This window comes from Hakea prostrata, chromosome 7, assembly GCF_041222555.1.
Source record: "Hakea prostrata isolate BN-2017 chromosome 7, UWA_Hpros_2, whole genome shotgun sequence".
Taxonomy (NCBI): Eukaryota; Viridiplantae; Streptophyta; class Magnoliopsida; order Proteales; family Proteaceae; genus Hakea; species Hakea prostrata.
The window spans coordinates 39,609,154-39,617,065 of NC_142606.1; the positions used below are offsets into that span (position 1 = coordinate 39,609,154).

The following is a 7,912-nucleotide window of genomic DNA, read 5'->3' on the forward strand; positions in this document are numbered from 1 at the left end:
GATCCTTCTTGTAAAAGAACCAATAATACAAATGATGTTTGCATGAATCGGATTAATGATTTACCAGGAGACTATAAGGTTTGTTTCATGCTTTATTTTCATATATAAAATATACCAAATTAATAAAGTCAATTTTTGAAATCCATGGATTCAGATTAACCAAACAGTTTTTCAAGATGAATCTGTTGGTTTCAAATCCACAGATTCAGGATAACCAAACAATTTTTCAAAATGAATCCATAGATTTCATTCCACAAATTCAAGTAACCAAACAGTTTTCAAGATGAATCCACATATTTCATTTCACCAGATTCAAGTAACCAAACAATTAGTTTTTTGAATCATGATTCCATAGATTTGAAATCCATAGATTTGAAATCTCATTTCATTTCAAATCTCTAGACTCAAGTAACCAAATAGGCCCTAAGGTCATGGAGTAAAGATACTTTCCATAATGCTTCAAAGAAAATTTTTAGGTTATCCCAATTGTTGGAAAAGTGTCAGACCAAATCTGTTTCTGAGAGTTCTGCTAAGAAAGAATTTGAGTTGAAAAGAAAAATTGAGAAACAATTATTAGTAGAAGAAAAATTTTGGTGCCAGAGATCTAGAGTCCAATGGTTACAAGGAAGTGATAGAAATACAAAGTTTTTCCATGCTTCCATTGCATAAAGGAGGCAGGAAAATTCTATCACAATAATTAAAGACCATCTGGATAACTGGTTGTTTGAAGACTCTCAAATCAATTCTACAATATGGCCTCATTTCAATTCCCTTTTCACCACTTCTCACCCTATCCCTCCCCATGAATTTCTCAGTAGCACTCCTGCATGCATTACAGCTTCAAATAACTTTCTTCTTTGCTCACATTTTTCTCCTGATGAGATTAAAAGAACTTTGTTTCAAATGAAGAGCACCAAGGCTCCTGAATATGATGGGCTCTCTGTTAGGTTCTTTCAAAGGCACTGGGATATCATTGACAATGATCTCACCCTTGCTGTGCAACACTTCTTTAATGGGGGATATATGCTTGCAGTCTTAATAAAACCATTATTTCCCTAATTCCCAAAAGAACTTACCCTCAAGATGTCTCTCACTTTAGACCCATCAGTCTATGCACTTCTCCATATAAAGTCATAACAAAATGTTTGGCTAATCAATTAAAACTCATTTTGAGGTCCATTATTAGTCAAACTCAAAGTGCCTTTGTTCCAGGTCGTGCCATTTTTGATAATATATATCTTGCTTATGAGTACTTACACTTTATGCTCAAATCCAAATCTAAATCTGGATATATGGCTCTTAAGCTGGATCTTTGCAAGGTCTATGACAAATTAGAGTGGTCATACATTGAACATACTTTGAGACATCTAGGGTTTGATTCTAAATGGGTTCAATGGGTTATACAGTGCATCCACTGTTGAATATCAAATCAAAATCAATGGTGCCCTGTCCAAACCTATTGTGCCACAAAGAAGGATTAGACAAGGTTGTCCTTTAAGCTCTTACATTTTTATCCTCTGCCAAGAGACTTTTTCACAAAGGCTCAGTTCCAATTTCGGTATCCCTCGACTACCGGGTTTTAGGCTCTCCCGTTTTGCTCCATAAATTAACCATATCTTTTTTGCTGATGATAGTATGATCTTTTCCCCGCATCTATTTCTAATGCATCACAGATAAATGTTTTGTTACAAGATTATGAACAAGTCTCTGACCTTCACATCAATCCTAAAAAGTCTGCTGTTCTGTTTAGTACCAGAACCCCTCATAACCTCGAGACCGATATAGTCTCTGCCATTGATATTAAAGAGGTCAATTCTCATGGAACATATTTGGGTCTTCTTTCCTCTATTGGAAAATCTAAAGTGTAGACTTTCTCTTTTATTTTGAAACGTTTAGATTCTAAATTATCTGGGTGAAAGGGGAAATTGCTTTCTCATGCAAGGAAGGAAATTTTAATCAAAGCAATAGCATTTGCTTTTCCTGTCTATGCTATGTCGTGTTTTCTCATACCCAATGAAATTTGCAAACAAATGAATCAAAGGATCCGACAATTTTGGTGGAAAAATGATCAAGGAAGGGGTATTCATTGGGTAAAATGGGAAACCCTGTGCAAGGGCAAAAGAGATGGAGGCTTGGGGTTTAGGGATGTACATTGTTTCAACAAAGCTCTCATTGCCAAACAAAGGTGGAGACTTTTAACCAACCCAAACTCATTATGGGCCCAAGTGATGCATGCAAAGTACATTAAAGACATTCTATTTTTTGAATGTCGTGTCCCAAATAATTGTTCATGGGGTTGGAGAAGTATGCTGTTTGGGAGGGATATTCTCAGATAGAGCATTATTAGGCAAGTGGGAAATGGTACTAATGTGCATATTTTTAAAGACCCATGGCTTCCTTCTTTGCCTTTCCATGGCATTGGTAGTGCCCCTTTGGGATATAGGCCAATTTGGGTGCAAGAGCTTATTGATTGAGACACTTGCCATTGGAAATTACCTTTACTTCAGTCTTTATTTTCTCCATGTGAGGTTCAAGCTATTTTAACAATCCCTTTATTGTCTCCTAATACTTTAGACTCTTGGATATGGGACAAAACATAGGATGGTAAGTTCATTGTGAAGTCTGTTTATTATCAATGTTTAGCTACGGCTGATGATCAAGGTAATGTTGCTTCTTTTTCCTCCTCTTCAATGTATTGGAAAATTATTTGGCAGATTCCTACTCTTCCAAAGATTAAACAATTTTTGTAGCGATCCTCATATGAGGCTATTGCAATTGGGAGCTCCCTCTTCTTGAGGAATGTTTCACTTACCCCTCTTTGTCTAATTTGTGGTCATGGTTCGGAGAATGTATGTCATGCCTTGTTTTTTTGTCATCATACAAAAGAGTGTTGGAGACTATCTCCCCTCCGTATTAATACATCTGAGTTTTTAGGGACAAATTTATTTGATTGGATGGATTTTATCCAAATAAAGTTCAATGATTGTAACAATTTAACCCTAGTGAATCAGATGTGGAGTGCCTTAGCTTGGTGTATATGGAATACTAGAAATGCCGCACTTTTTAGAGGGATTGATGCCTCCATAATTCATACAATGACTATTTTCTCTTATCTATGTGCAGATATACAATCTGACATTATGAAATTTCAAAGGGCTCATGGGGATCCTTATCCAAGGCCTAGTCATATCATTTTTGAAGAACTTGCTCTTTTTCAAATTTTCGTTGATGGATCATGGGATAGTACTTCACACAATGGAGGTAAATGGTGCATCATATGGGATTATAATGGTGGTTTTGTAGCGGCTCAAAGCAGATGTGGTCATAGTGCATCAACAACTTTAGTTGAACTTAAAGCAATTAGAGATGACATTATTATGGGCTCCTCTTTAGGAGCGGTTGATTTGCATATTCATTCGGATTGTTTACCTATTGTTAGTGTTCTCCAGGGTCTCCACTCATCTTTAGATTGGATGTGTCTCAATTTAGTAGTAGATATTTTGAAGCACTATTTTTTCTTTTCTAGGGTTTCTTTTAGTTATATTCCTAGAATTGGCAATGGCTTTGCTGATTTCCTTACTAAGGGTGCTTGCAAGTTATCTCTAGACAGATCTTGGTGGGGTATACCACCTTTGTTTATTGTGGAATCCTCTCGTTTGTATAGGTCATTTGACCTAAAGTCTTTCATTTAATATAATCGTTATTTTTTTGTTTTGGCCAAAAAAAAGGAGGTAGAAGCCGGATTGAGGATTATAATTTCAAGCTTCTTTGTTTGAAGGTTCTCCTTTTGGTTTTGTTTTTTCATGTCTTTTCTTTTTCTTTTTTGAATTATTACAAATCTATTTTTATATTTTTTAGTAAACTAAGAAAAATTTAAAGGACGAGGCGTGCCAAACTCATGGATCAAGTAGTAGTTTTTTTTTTTAACTGAAGAGGATATATTAATAAGAAATACAAAGTACTAAAAAACTACAAAAATCACAATTTCATGAACCACCTCTGGCCAGCCTCCTCATCCATAATAGATTGGAGGCACTCCAGGAGTCCACCCGGGTCAAAGACCACCTCCCCTAGTGCCGACAAGGACCCCACAAGAAAATCGGTCCCATGATTTGTTGTCTCCCTAACCTGATTGACAAAGTCACTATGCATAAACATGTTCGAAGTCGCCCAACTATCTTCTAAAAGGGGTAACACATACCAAGTCTTAGCTGAGAAGCCCCTCACCATCTTAACAGCACTCTTGGAATCCGACTGGAGCACTACCGCTGAAAACCCGTAGTGGCAACCTCCTCAAGACCACAATGTATGGCTTTCAATTCACAAGAGAGCACATCATTCACTATAGAGCCACCTGCAATAGCAAATAGAACTGCACCATTATGGTCACGGCACAAAGCACCAAACCCACCACCACCATTACAAACTAAGCCATCCGAAACCCACCCCACTACCGAACGAGTCCAGTGATGCCGCAAGAGACCAACAACAGCTTGAAAGAAACTGGGATCTCCTATCTGGAGAAGAATTCCTTATGAGCTGAAGAGTCATCCACTAGCCAATCCATATCAAGGAGGCATTGTTGTGAAAACCTTACGACCTTCTTGACAATGTAAGATGGAGAAGCTTGGAACCCTCCAAAAACTCTAGCCTTCCTCTCATGCCATAGGAACTAACTAGTTACATTGAAGCTCGTACACTACACATTGTTTAGAAGAGAAGAACCCACTTGGTGTTGCTCCACCCATTGAACCTTTTCACTCCAATCCAAGGGGGTCATGAGGAGTAAATCCATTACAGTTTAGAATCGCCTCTCAAATCACATGATGAGAAGTGGCATTGAAATAAACAAATGATCCACCCCTTCTTTGCCATCGCCACAAAAGACACAGGTAGTTTCATCAACGCCACCCCAAGACACCATCCTTTGTTCAGTTGGGAGCCTATTTAAGGCAACCAACCAAGCTATGAAAGAGAAATGAGGGGGCAATTTTTTTACCAAATCAACTTAACCAGCTCACTTTCGCCATAGGGATCCTAATCAGGCTAAGGACCGACTTCAAAGAGAACCTATCAGAAGACTCTACGAACCAAACTATAGATTCACAACCCATATTTTTCAACCGACGGGTCTCACAAATCTCACCTGATCGGCCATTTAACTCAAGATCAGGGAATTGCAAGTGCCAAAAACCTTCCTCATTGCACAACTCATGGACAATAGGAAAAGGGAGACCTACCCAAGGCTGATAGGAGAGCATGCTCACCCCCGTTCAAGGGGCCACCAGGGATCCATGGAGTATATGGATTAGAATGTTGCTCACATATGTGAGAATACCTTTTGGGCCAAAGGGTCGGACAATAATATTCGACTCTTGAGGTGAGTAAGAAACAATGCATGTTTGAAAATCCTCTTTTTAATATTTGATAGCATATTTTGGGTACTTATTGTAGCCAACAAATCCACCATATTCTAGTTATCTATCTCTAGCACTACATTCTAAAACCACATGTTCCTCTTGCTTCACCTAGCACAACATTCATGTTACATTCAAAAGCCCCAATAGTTTTTAAGATGTATGCGTTTCACCATTCGACTAACTATTGGCGAAAGCTCCAATAGTTGGTCTTTACTAGGCCATGGAAATACTTCGGGAAGAACATCAAACCTGTTGTGGATAAAATTTGTATCAAACCGGTTTCACCTATGGTTCAATCTTTGACCCCAGTCGAAGACAGCTCAACCCCACGGTTGGGTTCGGACATCTGGTCGAATTATTATAGCATGATGAGGAAGGAACCATGCATTTCCAAAGATAAGCACAACCCCAAGGAATTTAGGATACGTGATTGAGTTATAAATGGTTACTGCTACTCTAAGGAGTGGGTAATCGTATTAAACATGGAAACTACTTCCACCCCTGATAAAAGGGGGACAAAACCCTACAATCGGACGGCCACCAAGAAGGATCACGAGCTCATCCAACGATCGAGAATCAGAGGTGAAACCAATATAAATAAGTAGCCTACACCCAGACGAGGTATCTGAATCGTTTCCTTTACTACCGTATTCAACTTCTGCTCTGCAACTTGTCCGAGCTCTGTGATCAGTTCCATTACTGACTTAGCCTTTGGAGATGGCCGCCCGACCCCAAGGTCGGGCCACATCTAACACTGTTTTGCAGGTCATTCATCAGGGATCTAAAGGCTGAGCATACTTTGGACGCATCATTTGGCGCCGTCTGTGGGAATCTTGATTGAAAAGCCATCGTGTAAATCAGATCAGGAATGCTAAATCAACCTTACGGTATGTTTTTTGATTGACGAATTCATCTGCGATTCAAGGGTATAAGCGTTTAATCCCTTTTACAGGTAATCCAACTGTATGGTATGTTTTTCATTCACCCTCTTCCTTCATTGCTAAGAATAATGATTAATTTTCTCTGCATTGAAGTGTACGTTGTCGATATAAAAATCACTGAGAATTTGGTTGGTTTCATCAAGCAATTAAGAAATAACAAAAATAAAAAATTGCATTAAACCACAAATTGTTTGTTTTCATCATGATTTTCTGATATTGCAGTTGCCATCATTAAAGTCAGTACAATTTTTATATATTCCAATCTAGAGAAAGTCACGGGCAAGGTCTAGTTTATGTGGTTTGGTTCTTGATCTAAATGTCATGGTTGCTTTACTCCTAATGATGCTCTGACGACAAAAGAAAAGAGAGAACCATGTACCTTCTTGTTTGAATGTTAGAAGGAGAGTCCTACTGTATCTTATTCTCATACCATACTTGGCCGAAACAAAAGCCACTAGAAGGAAGTTTCCTATTTTATTAATGAACTCTTTCTTTTCAAATTGATCAACCAATAAAATAAAAGAAGGGCCCGCAACGTTTCGTCCAGCAAAGCAAGGTGGAAACCGTGGAATATGGGCAGAGGAGTCTATGAAAGGGAAAGATCGTGTGTTTCACCTCAAAAGCTTCTATGGAGGAAGAAAACCGTGAACTTGATTTAGTTAGGAGTTCTAATGGGGAGGACACAACTGAAAAGGCCACTTCTTTTTGTTATGACAAGAAGCAGAGGGAGAGGTTCAACAAATTCTGAAGCATTATGAGGGAACTCATAATTTTCATAATTTCACCACCAGAACCAAGGGTGAGGATCATTCAGCCCAGCGTTTCATTGTGTCGTTTGTTGGAAATCATGTTGTTAATGTTGAAGGAATGGATTTTATCAAGTGCGAGGTTGTAGGCCAGAGCTTTATGCTGCATCATATTCGGAAGATGGTTGGGCTCGCAGTAGCTGTGATGAGGATTGTGCTCCTGAGTCTTTACTGGACATTGCTCTGCAAAAGGATATAAACATTACTGTGCCTACAACTCCAGAGGTTGGTCTGTACCTTGAACAATGTCTGTTCACTTCCTACAACCAGAAATTGAAAGACACGCATGAAGCGTTGAACATGGATGCTTATGCTGCTAAAGTAGAAGAATTTAAAATGAAGGAGATATAACCCCACATTAGATCAATAGAAAAGGAGGGAGTTGTGGCCCTCTGGTTGCATTCACTAAACCACCATAATTATCTTGATTTATGTTTTGTTGTTGCCAAGGAAACCTGCTCCAAGACAGAAGTCCCTTAAGGAGGATGGGTCGTCTAATCCTTTTGTAAGATTCTTGTTTAGATTTTTGGCTTGCACAAGCCAACATTATTCCAACCACTTGACTGATGGTTTCTCAGGTTGTTTTTGCCATCCATATGGGGAAAAGATGCTCGCTTTGACATATTGTATGCTCGGACAATTATCTAGCTTGACCTTTCTATAGAGGCAAGACTTTGGATGGTAAAATTGGTGCAATACAACCCCTAGATTATTGAAACTGCTGAATCAGCTTCCTAGAATGTTA

At 38.7% G+C, this 7,912-nt stretch overlaps 1 pseudogene; it reads left to right on the forward strand.

The window, feature by feature from the left end:
- Positions 1 to 6,989: 6,989 nt before the first annotated feature.
- Positions 6,990 to 7,647, forward strand: LOC149011113 (uncharacterized; annotated as a pseudogene).
- The last annotated feature ends 265 nt before the right edge of the window (positions 7,648 to 7,912 follow it).